Here is a 13,621-nt window from a genome sequence, read left to right on the forward strand (position 1 = left end):
ACCCAAAATAGCAAACATAACAGATTATTATGATACATAATGCTTATATGTGAAATAAGAATTTCGCAACATTTTTTTAGGTATAAAAATAAATTTATTGAAGGAATTGATATATGCCAGTAAAATGGTGTATTTTTATTTCTTTCAATAAAAACATATTGACATTATATAAATTGAATTATAAAATCTAAGCGGTGGATCACTCGGCTCATGGGTCGATGAAGAACGCAGCAAACTGTGCGTCATCGTGTGAACTGCAGGACACATGAACATCGACATTTTGAACGCATATCGCAGTCTGCTGTTATGTACTTTAATTAATTTTATAGTGCTGCTTGGACTACATATGGTTGAGGGTTGTAAGACTATGCTAATTAAGTTGTTTATAAATTTTTTATAAGCATATGGTATATTATTGGATTAAATAATGATTTTATTCATAATATTAAAAAAAATGAAAAACATTATCTCACATTTGAATGTGAAAAACGAAGAGAAATATTTTCTTTTTCAATCAAATAATACTGAGAAATGTCTAGCATAAAAAATTGAAATTTTTTCATCTAGAATTGTCTCTTATTAATGATTCGGAAAAAGAAAAATCTTGGTTTTGTTATTATTCTTCGTTGGTTCGTTAAATGGATAAAATGACTTTGCTTACAAGAACTATTGGAACTATTTATAACGAATTTAATTGATTGTTTTATCATTTATATATAAAGAATTTATGGCAAATATAGTTATATATACACTCAACTCATATGGGACTACCCCTGAATTTAAGCATATTAATTAGGGGAGGAAAGAAACTAACAAGGATTTTCTAGTAGCGGCGAGCGAAAAGAAAACAGTTCAGACTAAGTCACTTTGTCTATATGGCAAATGTGAGATGCAGTGTATGGAGCGTCAATATTCTAGTATGAGAAATTAATGATTTAAGTCTTCTTAAATGAGGCATTTACCCATAGAGGGTGCAGGCCCGTATAACGTTAATGATTGCTAGATGATGTTTCCAAAGAGTCGTGTTGCTTGATAGTGCAGCACTAAGTGGGTGGTAAACTCCATCTAAAACTAAATATAACCATGAGACGATAGTAAACAAGTCGTGAGGGAAATTGAAAAGAATCTGAATAGAGAGTTAAACAGTACGTGAAACTGCTTAGAGGTTAAGCCGATGAACTGAATATCCGTTATGGAAAATTCATCATTAAAATTGTAAATTTAAATAATATTATTAAGAATAATGTGCATTTTTTCCATATAAGGACATTGTATCTATTAGCATATCCAAATTTATCATAAAATATAACTTATAGTTTATTCCAATTAAATTGCTTGCATTTTAACACAGAATAAATGTTATTAATTTGATAAAGTGCTGATAGATTTATATTATTACAGAGCGTTAATTTTTCGGATTTATAATGGCATAATTATCATTGATTTTTGTGTTTATTATATGCTCTTGTATGATTAACAATGCGAAAGATTCAGGATACTTCGGGACCGTCTTGAAACACGGACCAAGGAGTCTAACATATGTGAAGTTATTGGGATGTAACTAATAGGTAATTAACTTGACTAATAATGGGATTAGTTTTTTAGCTATTTATAGCTAATTAACACAATCCGGGGCGTTCTATATAGTTATGTATAATGTATATTTATATTATTTATGCCTCTAACTGGAACGTACCTTGAGCATATATGCTGTGACCCGAAAGATGGTGAACTATACTTGATCAGGTTGAAGTCAGGGGAAACCTGATGGAAGACGAACAGTTTGACGTGCAAATGATTGTCAGAATTGAGTATAGGGGGAAAGACCAATCGAACATCTAGTAGCTGGTTCCTTCCGAGTTTCCTCAGGATAGCTGGTGCATTTTAATATTATATAAAATAATCTTATCTGGTAAAGCGAATGATTAGAGGCCTTAGGGTCGAAACGATCTTAACCTATTCTCAAACTTTAAATGGGTAAGAACTTACTTTCTTCTTGATATGAAGTTCAAGGTTATGATATAATGTGCCAGTGGGCCACTTTTGGTAAGCAGAATGGCGCTGTGGGTGAACCAAACGTAATGTTACGGTGCCCAAATTAACAACTCATGCAGATACCATGAAAGGCGTTGGTTGCTTAAAACAGCAGGACGGTGATCATGGAAGTCGAAATCGCTAAGGAGTGTGTAACAACTCACCTGCCGAAGCAACTAGCCTTAAATGGATGGCGCTTAAGTTGTATACTATACATTACGTAAAGTAGATGATTTATATTACTTGTGATATAAATTTTGAAACTTTAGTGAGTAGGAAGGTACAATGGTATGCGTAGAGTGTTTGGCGTAAGCCTGCATGGAGCTGCCATTGGTACAGATCTTGGTGGTAGTAGCAAATAATCGAATGAGACCTTGGAGGACTGAAGTGGAGAAGGGTTTCGTGTGAACAGTGGTTGATCACGAGTTAGTCGGTCCTAAGTTCAAGGCGAAAGCCGAAAATTTTCAAGTAAAACAAAATGCCTAACTATATAAACAAAGCGAATATAATACACTTGAATAATTTTGAACGAAAGGGAATACGGTTCCAATTCCGTAACCTGTTGAGTATCCGTTTGTTATTAAATATGGGCTCGTGCTCATCCTGGCAACAGGAACGACCATAAAGAAGCCGTCGAGAGATATCGGAAGAGTTTTCTTTTCTGTTTTATAGCCGTACTACCATGGAAGTCTTTCGCAGAGAGATATGGTAGATGGGCTAGAAGAGCATGACATATACTGTTGTGTCGATATTTTCTCCTCGGACCTTGAAAATTTATGGTGGGGACACGCAAACTTCTCAACAGGCCGTACCAATATCCGCAGCTGGTCTCCAAGGTGAAGAGTCTCTAGTCGATAGAATAATGTAGGTAAGGGAGTCGGCAAATTAGATCCGTAACTTCGGGATAAGGATTGGCTCTGAAGATTGAGATAGTCGGGCTTGATTGGGAAACAATAACATGGTTTATGTGCTCGTTCTGGGTAAATAGAGTTTCTAGCATTTATGTTAGTTACTTGTTCCCGGTAGTTTAGTTGTAGCCAATTGTGGAACTTTCTTGCTAAAATTTTTAAGAATACTATTTGGGTTAAACCAATTAGTTCTTATCAATTATAACGATTATCATTAACAATCAATTCAGAACTGGCACGGACTTGGGGAATCCGACTGTCTAATTAAAACAAAGCATTGTGATGGCCCTAGCGGGTGTTGACACAATGTGATTTCTGCCCAGTGCTCTGAATGTCAAAGTGAAGAAATTCAAGTAAGCGCGGGTCAACGGCGGGAGTAACTATGACTCTCTTAAGGTACCAATGCTCGTCATCTAATTAGTGACGCGCATGAATGGATTACGAGATTCCTACTGTCCTATCGTGACGCGCATGAATGGATTAACGACGGACGTGTTTTCGTTGCGCTCGTGTACAGATTGCGAAGAATTGGTTTTCCGTGTTTGGAAAGTAATAAAATCGGTGAATTAGTGCTCCGCGAAAGTGTGTGCTAATTTTCGTGTGTTATAAACAAGCGGTTTGGAAGTAATTAACAATTAATTGTTGGGAATTTTCCACTTAGCACGTGCTGAAGGCGAATTACGAGTAAGTTTTTCGAGTAAGCTTTTTGATCAGTGTCACAAAGCTTATTGGTGGGAGTCACTGCTAAGGTTTGTGTCTAGGGAGAGTTTTAGTGCTACCAGACTCTACCGATAGGTGGAGCTCGAGTTCCAGAGCAACTACCTTTTGTCAGCGAGTAAACGAGCATACGGTTGCTGGCGTCGACGGTAGGTGGAGCCACCATCGTATTTATGCCGATGGAGAGCGACAGCAGCGCGAGTGCCTTGGCGGAAGTAGTGCCTCGATGAAGTCCAGACGAGGCAGGCGCAGAGCCATCTGGCATCTAAGAGCTCGGCGCAACGCAGGCGAAATTGGTTGCCCTGGCATCGAATGGAGTGCCAGAACCCGTTGGGGTACTGGAGGAGCCGTTTTCGTCGCTGGAGGACGCCCGGGCGGCTACGGAGAACGCTGCATTGATGCTGCCCCCCCACGCTGCTGCCACCGCTGCTGATCCTACTGCTGCCCTGCTGCCGACCACACTGCTGCCTCCGCCGTTTTCACTGCTGCTAAATTGTTGCCACCACTGCCACTGCCGCACCGCTGCCGCCGTGCTGGGCAAGCAGCCATGATGGCAGAGCTGTCGGCCAACAGCGCATGGTGAGAGCAGCTTCCGCAGACTAGGAGAAGTGGACACGGAAGAGCTCTCATATGCTATCAGCGCTACGATGAGCTGGTGTTGGCGCTAATGCTCCGGTGCGGAGAGCTGGAGACGCGGCTTGCTATGCCGCCACCGCGCGCGTGTTGAATCTGTTGAAAAATACGGCGCATGCTCCCAGATGCAGCAGGTTGCACCCATCGCTGCCCCGCGGACTACCAAGGTCCGCGAGACGTGGTCAGCGGTGGTGAAGTGCGACGACCCTGCGCTATCGGGGAAAGACATAGCGGAAAAGGTGCGAACGATGGTTGCACTCTCTCGGAGTCAGAGTACACGAGGTCCGTGAGCTCCGTCGAGGTGGTGGTGCGATCATTCGCACTCCTTCGGTGGGAGAGCTGCAGAAGGTGGTCGCTTCAAAAAGATTCGCCGAGGTTGGCTAAATGTGGCACGGAATGCGGCGAGAAGCGAAGGTCGTGTATATGACGTCGACACAGCTATCGGCCCTGAGGAGTTTATGAAGGAGCTCCACGAAACAACTTCGACAGCGAAATGAATCTGGCCAGTTTAAGAGTCAGTGCACCTGGTGACCAAGGCGTGGTCGGTAGCTGACGGCGCCACAGTAAATGTGACGCTGGAGGTTGACGACGGGCGATGGCGAAGCTTGATGTAGGTCGTGTCTACATCAAGTGGTTCTCATTCCGATGCCGGTCACAGGTCCGCACATACGCCTGCCAAGATGTGTGGGTTTCGACCACAGGTCAGCGAATGCCGGCAGAGGATAGTGTCTGTCGCCAGTGCGGGCAACAAGGCCACACTGCGGCAAAGTGCAAAACCGGTGGACTGCCGGAACTGCCGCACAGAGGGCAACCCTCGGGGCATTACATGCTCTCGAGCGTTTGCCCGATATACGGGGCGTTGCTGGCGAGGGTGCAAGCTAGAACTAATGTTTAGCTTCATCAAGGAACTGTGGCGAGGCCGAGCTGCGACATCGAGCTCGGAGTCCGATCAGGAGATCGGAGTCTATGTTCGCGCTGGTGCAGGAGCCGTATTCGGCGGGGACGGAATGGATGTGTGCTGAAGGAATGAGAATTTTCATCGATGGCGAGGGAAGGCAGCCATCCTAGTGGATACAGGAGCCATCTGTATGCCAGTGGAGACCTCACACAGATTATGGCGTATGTCTGGTCGTGAAAGGGAGTTTTGGCTCAATCTTCCTTTGCGCCGCATACTGCAGTATGATGCACTCTGGAACGTAATCCGGTACATGGATGCGGTCTGTGCAGGCAGCAGAACCGCAATCCTGGGCTCGACGCGAATGCAGTGTCCCCATGTGGCTTAGCAAACTCTTCGTCATGCCGAGGGAAGCTAATACAGACGGGGTGAGCTGCTGTCAGAGTGGATGCTGGAGGCAAGAGTCGCGCCTAAACCAGTCAACAGAGGTGTACACGTTGATAATTACAGAGTACAAGCGATATCGACGTGACAATCGTCAATGAGGCAGCATCTATGTGGGCCACATATGAGTGGAGAGTGGACGAGTGGGAATTGAGTGACCACAACATCATTACTGTTGTGGCGAACAACTACGCGCGCGCAGTTGAGAGCATAGCTCCTGTGCGTCCTGGAACTTCTCCAATGCACGTTGGCGATTGTTAAGGAGGAAATGGTGAGTAGAGCAGCCGAACTTCCGGAAAACTTCTCAGAGTCGCCGTTGGACCAGCAAGTTTCGACCTGCGCAGTATAGTAATAATGTATGTGATATTGCGCTGGGAAGAAAGTCATCCGATTGCCCAGCAGGAGAGCACGTTGGTGGACTGCGACTCTGTGATGCAAGGCGCGAAGTCCGGAGACTTCGTCGCCTACTTCAAAATGGAAGGCGTCATGATGATGATGCCGCAATAGAGCGTGTATTGGTCGACCTGAGGCGGGCCTCAGCCAACTACAAGAAGCTCATTTGGAGGGCGAAATGGATGAGTGGAACGCTTCGTGGGAGATCATGCCGACGACCCATGGGGGCGCGTCTATAAGATTTGCCGAGGCCGCAGGAAGTGCACGGAGATTGGGTGCTCGCGTGAATGGGAGATGATCACGATTGGGGTGACTGTGCACGAGTGCTCCTCCGCAATTTCTTCCAGTTGCGGAGTCCGAAGCACGACTGCCATCGCGGAGGAAGTCCACCGGCCTCGAAGTATTCGAGGTTGATGCATGTGTTGCCCGGTTGAAGAGCAGGCGCTCTCCCGGCTTGGACGGCATTAATGGCACTATCTGCAAGGCAGTCTGGCGCGCATACCGAGCACCTTGCATCGTTGTTTTCCCGATGCATCCGATTAGGATACTTTCCCGCTGAGTGGAAGTGCCACGAGTTGTCTCGCTGCTCAAAGGGCAGATAAGGACAAATGTGAGCCTCCTCATATAGAGGAATATGCTTGCTACCAGTCTTTGGTAAGGTGCTCGAGGCCATCATGGTGAATCGTGTGAGAGAAGTTCTTCCGGAAGGCTGCAGATGGCAATTTGGATTTCGCCAAGGACGATGTGTGGAGGATGCTTGGAGGCACGTGAAGAGCAGTGTTTGTGCAGCCCGGCGCAATACGTGCTCGGCACATTCGTGGACTTCAAAGGAGCATTCGACAACGTCGATGGAGTGCTGCATCCGCGACTAGCCGACTTGGGATGCCGGGAGATGGGCTTGTGGCAGAGCTTTTTCTCCGGCCGAAGAGCAGTGATCCGAAGCAGTTCGGTACTGTGGATGTACGGTAATAGAGGCTGCCGCAGGGGTCAATCAGTGGCCCATTTATCTGGGACATACTGATGGATGTACTGCTTCAGCGTCTCAGCCGTATTGCCAGCTGAGTGCATACGCGGATGACTTGCTGCTTCTCGTCGAGGGAAATTCCCGAGCTGAGCTAGAGGAAAAAGGTGCAGAGCTGATGTCATCGTAGAAGCGTGGGGAGGGAAGTTGGCGTTACCGTTCGACAGCAAGACGGTAATAATGCTGCTGAAAGGTGCTTGAGAGTGCGCCTACGGTGAGGTTTGCTGGAGCGAACCTTCCGTATGTGCGTAGCTGTCGGTACCTTGGCATCACGGTCAGTGAAGGAATGAAATTCCTCACGCACATAGCTTCGCTTCGCCAGCGGATGACCGGAGTCGTTGGAGCATTGGCGCGTGTGCTTCGAGCCGACTGGGGCTTCAGTCCTCGAGCCAGGCGGACATATATGACGGACTCATGGCACCTTGTGTGCTGTTTGGTGCCCCGGTATGGTATGAACCGCCGAACAGGTAGCCGCCGGAGACGACTAGCCTCCTGCCAGAGGCTAATCTGCTTGGATGCCTTTCGGTATGCCGAACAGTGTCCACAGTGGCACTGCAGGTACTTGGCGGAGCTCCCCCGCTTGACTTGGCTGCTAAGTTTTTAGCGGTCAAGTACAAGCTGAAGCGTGGATACCCGCTGGAGGAGAACGACTGGCTATACGGCGAGGACACTACGTGTCTAAGCTGGAAGCAGAGGAAGACTCGCCTAGAGGAGTGCTTGCTGCAGAATTGGCAAAACAGATGGGATGACGACAGCGAACCAGGACGGGTGACGCACAAGTTCATCCCATACGTCACTCTCGCTATCGAGATCCAAGCTTTGGATTCTCGATGAGGACGTCTTTCTGCTGACAGGTCACGGGTCGTTTAACGCATTTTTGCAAGGGAGAGCCTCAGCGATACCACTGCTTGCGCTTGTGGTGATCCATATGAGGACTGGATGCACATATTGTGCGCTTGTCCTCTATATGCAGATTTGCGAAACCTCGATGGACTTGGAGTGCAGCGCCTTGGCGAAACTGGACCTTCATAGAATCTGGAAGATCAGCAGAGGATTCAACGGCTGGCAGCGTTTGCGGACGAGGTGTTCCGTAGGAGGAGGGGTATTTAGCCCAAACTTCGCCGTGTGGTTAGCGGCGAGAATACTTCACAGCCCGCTATTGCTTGTCGTAAGAGGCGACTAATATAGCGACTGGTTCCTCTAACCATGCTTGTCGGAGCAAAGGAGGAGGCCACCGAGCCTCTCTTTCGGTACCACGGGTTGTGCTGCTCCAAGACAGCACATTGAGGTAGGCCCTGGTGGGAGTATCGTGGTGGCTGTGGTTGATACCCATATCGCGGGTAGAGCTTCGTGTTCGACGTTTGAGTTACGGTGCTAGTTGCGCAAAACTCGGGTGCTGTGACCAGAGATCAGTAGAGATTTTAGGTAGATCTCGCTCCTCAGCAAGGGGGAGTGCTTGCCGGCAAGCAAGTACTCGAATTGCTACCGGGGTGGTCGCTATGTACATAGCTATAGCTTCCAGTCCGGGACGTTTGTCTGGCGTATCCAGACTCATGCACCATGTTGATACATGCACCACTTGTGGGTGTTCAGGGTGTCGTGGTTGTAATCCCTTCAGTGTGGAACACGCCACGTAAACAAGTTCGGAGAGGTCCGAAAGTCACTGTCCCTATCTACTATCTAGCGAAACCACAGCCAAGGGAACGGGCTTGGAATAATTAGCGGGGAAAGAAGACCCTTTTGAGCTTGACTCTAATCTGGCAGTGTAAGGAGACATAAGAGGTGTAGAATAAGTGGGAGATATTAGACCTCGGTTTGGTATCGTCAATGAAATACCACTACTCTTATTGTTTCTTACTTACTTGATTAAATGGAACGTGTATCATTTCCTAGCCATTATACGGATATATTTATTATATCTTATGGTATTGGGTTTTGATGCAAGCTTCTTGATCAAAGTATCACGAGTTTGTTATATAATCGCAAACAAATTCTTTAATAAAACGATGCATTTATGTATTTTTGATTTGAAAATTTGGTATAACTCCAATTACTCAGGTATGATCAATTCAAGGACATTGCCAGGTAGGGAGTTTGACTGGGGCGGTACATCTCTCAAATAATAACGGAGGTGTCCCAAGGCCAGCTCAGTGCGGACAGAAACCACACATAGAGCAAAAGGGCAAATGCTGACTTGATCTCGGTGTTCAGTACACACAGGGACAGCAAAAGCTCGGCCTATCGATCCTTTTGGTTTAAAGAGTTTTTAACAAGAGGTGTCAGAAAAGTTACCATAGGGATAACTGGCTTGTGGCGGCCAAGCGTTCATAGCGACGTCGCTTTTTGATCCTTCGATGTCGGCTCTTCCTATCATTGTGAAGCAAAATTCACCAAGCGTTGGATTGTTCACCATGCAAGGGAACGTGAGCTGGGTTTAGACCGTCGTGAGACAGGTTAGTTTTACCCTACTAATGACAAAACGTTGTTGCGACAGCATTCCTGCGTAGTACGAGAGGAACCGCAGGTACGGACCAATGGCACAATACTTGTTCGAGCGAACAGTGGTATGACGCTACGTCGTTGGATTATGCCTGAACGCCTCTAAGGTCGTATCCGTGCTGGACTGCAATGATAAATAAGGGGCAATTTGCATTGTATGGCTTCTAAACCATTTAAAGTTTATAATTTATTTTATAAACGACAATGGATGTGATGCCATGTAATTTGTAACATAGTAAATTAGGAGGATCTTCGATCACCTGATGCCGCGCTAGTTACATATAAAAGCATTATTTAATACAATGACAAAGCCTAGAATCAATTGTAAACGACTTTTGTAACAGGCAAGGTGTTGTAAGTGGTTGAGCAGCTGCCATACTGCGATCCACTGAAGCTTATCCTTTGCTTGATGATTCGATAAATAAATGATTTTTTCCTGTAGCCAACACTCGTCATCAATTTAGTGACGCATATGATATTGTCCCTATCATATAATTAATATAAAGACTTTAATGGATTGTGTCAAGTTGCCAAACACCTCGTCATCAATTTAGTTTTTTTTTTTTTTTTTTTTCTTTAGCGTGCGTTTATTTATTTAAAATCTGTCCTAGTGGACAATAATTAAATGGTTTTGCGGGGGAACATTAGCTTAAGGGATACTATTGTACATGTATTTGTGGCGGGTTTTATATGTGTTGTCTATTGTTGTGGAAGATCGAGAGGGTGTCTCCTCATGAGACGTCTGCTTGTTTGGCTATTGTCTAACAGGTTGGTGGCGAGGTGGTTAGGGTGGTTTTCGAGCCTTTTCAGGTATCTCTCGCTGAGCCTGGAGATTTCATCAGCGACTTGTGGGATTCCAAGTTCCTATGTATGGCGACATTCTCGTGGTAGGGATGCGCATTACAGGCAATTCTCAAGCACCTATTCTGGAACCGCTGTATACGCAGGCGATTCGTGTGGCTTGCCGTGCCCCATAGCTGTATCCGTAGGTCAGATGGGCTTGAGAATTGCCTTGTACACCAGGATTTTGTGGTTCTGCCTTAGCTTGGACCTCTCCCAATAAGCCAATGCATCTGCCTCAGACGCGCATCGGCCTGTATGCGTTTGCTGACGATGTGGGACGCCAAGTGAGCCTGCGGTCCAGGGTAAGTCCTAGGTATTGGGTGCGGGTGCGTTGGGAATGATGATCCGTTTAGCGTGACCGGTGGGCAGTCTCCTCTCCTTAGTGCAAATGTTGTTTGGGTAGATTTTTCCGCGTTCCACTACGATGTTCCACCTGCTGAGCCAGGGATGTAGCGCGTCCATTTGCCTTTGGATTGTTTCGGAGGCTTCTCGTGGGTCGGATGAGGAGGCGAGGAAAGCCGTGTCATCTGCATAAGTCGCTATAGTTAGGTTCCTGGAGGGGATTATGGGAAGGTCTGCGGTGTAAAGGGTGTACAGTATTGGTCCGAGCACACTGCCTTGCGGAACTCCAGCTCTGATCAGTCTGGGTAGGCTTATTGCACTTCCGCATCTGACTTGGAATGCTCTTCCCTCAGTGTAGGATTTGAGGAGGGTAAAATGGGGGCTTGGGAGGTAGGATTTGAGTTTATGGAGGAGTCCAGGATGCCAAACTCTGTCGAATGCCTGCTTCACGTCGAGCATTACAGCGCAGCAGTATTTCTTTTGCTCGAATGCCTCGAGGATCCGTTCGACTAGCCGGTGGCATTGCTCTGGTGTTCCGTGGGAGCGCCTGAAGCCAAACTGGTGATCGGGGATCAAACCAGCCTCATCCAGTACTGGCATACTCTGCGCAAAAATACTCTTTCGAGTATTTTGGAGAGGATTGCCAGCAAACTAATCGGACGATAGGAGGCGAGATTGGCTTCAGGCTTACCAGGCTTGAGGAGGACAATAACCTCTGCTCTTTTCCACTCTTCCGGGAAGTACCCTAGCCGGAAGCAGCTGTTGTAAATGCTGGCCAGCATTTGTGTGCAGCGGGATGGGAGCATTTTTAGGGCCGCCGCATCTATACGATCCAGGCCTGGAGATTTGTTGTTCTTCAGTAGAGCAATCTCCTGCGCAACTTCCTCAGGGTCGACTGGTTCCAACGGGGGACCGGGAGAGCTTGGGCTATTGAGAAACCGGGCTGTTTCAGCATGTTCTTCGGCAGTGCAGCAGTCGAACGGAGAGAAGGCGTTGTAAAGGTGTTCGGCGAAAGCTTCTGCTCTTTCAGCATCCGAAAGGCACCAGGATCCATCTGCTTTGCGCACTGCGGAAACCTTTTTGGCTGGTCGTTTAATGTGGCGGGTGACGTTCCACAGATTGTGGTCTGGGTCCCCGGGAGAGAGTTCCTCGAGGAATCTGAGGAAGGAGTCTGGCGTAGGCTGGAGATCTTGTCCTTCAACTCCTTTGTGGCGTGATTGAGCGCTGTTTTGTCTCTTGGATTGCGCGTCAAGAACCAAACTCTCCTGAGACGCCTCTTCTCAGTCACGAGTGCCGCAATTTCCGGGGACCAGAGGTGGAGGTCCTGCTAGGTGTTCTCGCAGTCTTTGGTGGCGGTGGGCTTGCGAATTCCGCAGCGTTTTGCATCTGCCTGGTGAGATTCCCGATAGCTTCATCAATGTTCCTGGGTGTGTTGAGGATGGGGTTCGGATTGACGGTGGAGAGCATCCAGGACGCGAACTTGGCGGCGTCGGTATATTTTCCAGTGAGCCTTCTGAGCGGGGTTTTCCTGAGGACTGGCGTGTTGATTAGCACGTTTATTGCACAGTGGTCTGACAGGAGATCAGCATTTGTTGTGCAGCTGATCTTCGCATGCCCTATGCTTTCGACACAGCAAAGTCCAGTAGGTCTGGAGTCTTGAGGGGATTCGTTGGCCAGTGAGTGGGCTCGCCAGTGGAGTGGCAGTCCAGTCGGTGGCGTTGCAGGTACCCAAACAGAGTTTTCCCTTTGGGGTTGTTGGCGCGCGATCCCCACCAAGAATGTTTGGCGTTATAATCTCCAGCTGCTATGAAGCGGGGCCCAAAATGCTCGAAGAACTCACTGAGGTGAGATGCTGTTATGCGGTATCTGGGGGGAAAGTAGACCGCTCCAATGTCTAAATCTCCTTGCGGGCTGACAATCCTGATGACAGGACATTGTGCCCAGTCTTGCTGAAACGCGGGCAGCTCTAGGTATTGAATACCGCTCCTGATGAGGATGGCTGCTCCACCGCGTGCTCTGCCAGAAGGATGGTCTGCATGGATGAGGTCATATCCGCTGATATTAAAGTGGGATCTGGGGGAGAAGTGGGTTTCGGCTACGAGTAGGATATCGATCTGGTGGGTCTTCAGATGGTGCTCGACTATGGCTTGCTGTTCTGCAGGCCGTTCGCATTCCAGACGACTAGGTGGAGCTTTAGTTGCATGACTTGCTGTTGAGAATGGTGGCCACCAGCTGTGTCATCTGGGTGAACATGCGCTCCATCATCCTTTCCATCATTCCTTCCATGCGAGCGAACATCGCTTCTATCTGACCGGAGTGTGGGGTTTCTGTTTGGGTTTGGACTGGGGTTGTGGGATTCTGCGGTGCTGCGTGCACTCCGTTGAGGGCGTCTCGGTAGCTCCTGCCAGAGGTGACGTTTGGTGATGCCACGGGCGGCGCCTTGTTAGCATTAGCGACGGGCCTTGTTTTCGGAGCAGCGAGTGCTTTGGCCCTTTTGTATGCAGGGCATCCCTTGAAAGACGCAGGATGGTCCGCCTGGCAGTGGAAGCAGCACGCTTTGTCGTCCTCCCTCTTCTCACATGCCCTCGATTCGTGAGGGCCTCCACACTTTACACATCGGTATTCCAGGAAGCAGTAACGCTGTGTATGACCGAATCCTTGGCACCTGAAGCATTGAGGCACGTCGTTGAACTTCTGCGGCGGTTCAATGGTTACTACCGACCTGCAGATCCGCTTGACTTGGTAGACGTCTTTGTTGTTGCTGGAAGGCTCCAGGTTGGCGAAGAATATTCCCAGCGGTTCTTTAGTTCTTCTGCCAATGGGATTGTGCAGATCTCTAACAGCGTGCCCTTGTCTGCGAAGGTCTTCAATGATTTCCTCACGATCGGTGGA

At 47.8% G+C, this 13,621-nt stretch overlaps 1 pseudogene; it reads left to right on the forward strand.

The window, feature by feature from the left end:
- The first annotated feature begins 183 nt into the window (after positions 1 to 183).
- LOC116802362 lies at positions 184 to 360 on the forward strand (annotated as a pseudogene).
- Positions 361 to 13,621: the final 13,261 nt, after the last annotated feature.

The sequence above is a fragment of the Drosophila sechellia genome, chromosome X (genome assembly GCF_004382195.2).
Source record: "Drosophila sechellia strain sech25 chromosome X, ASM438219v1, whole genome shotgun sequence".
Classification (NCBI taxonomy): Eukaryota; Metazoa; Arthropoda; class Insecta; order Diptera; family Drosophilidae; genus Drosophila; species Drosophila sechellia.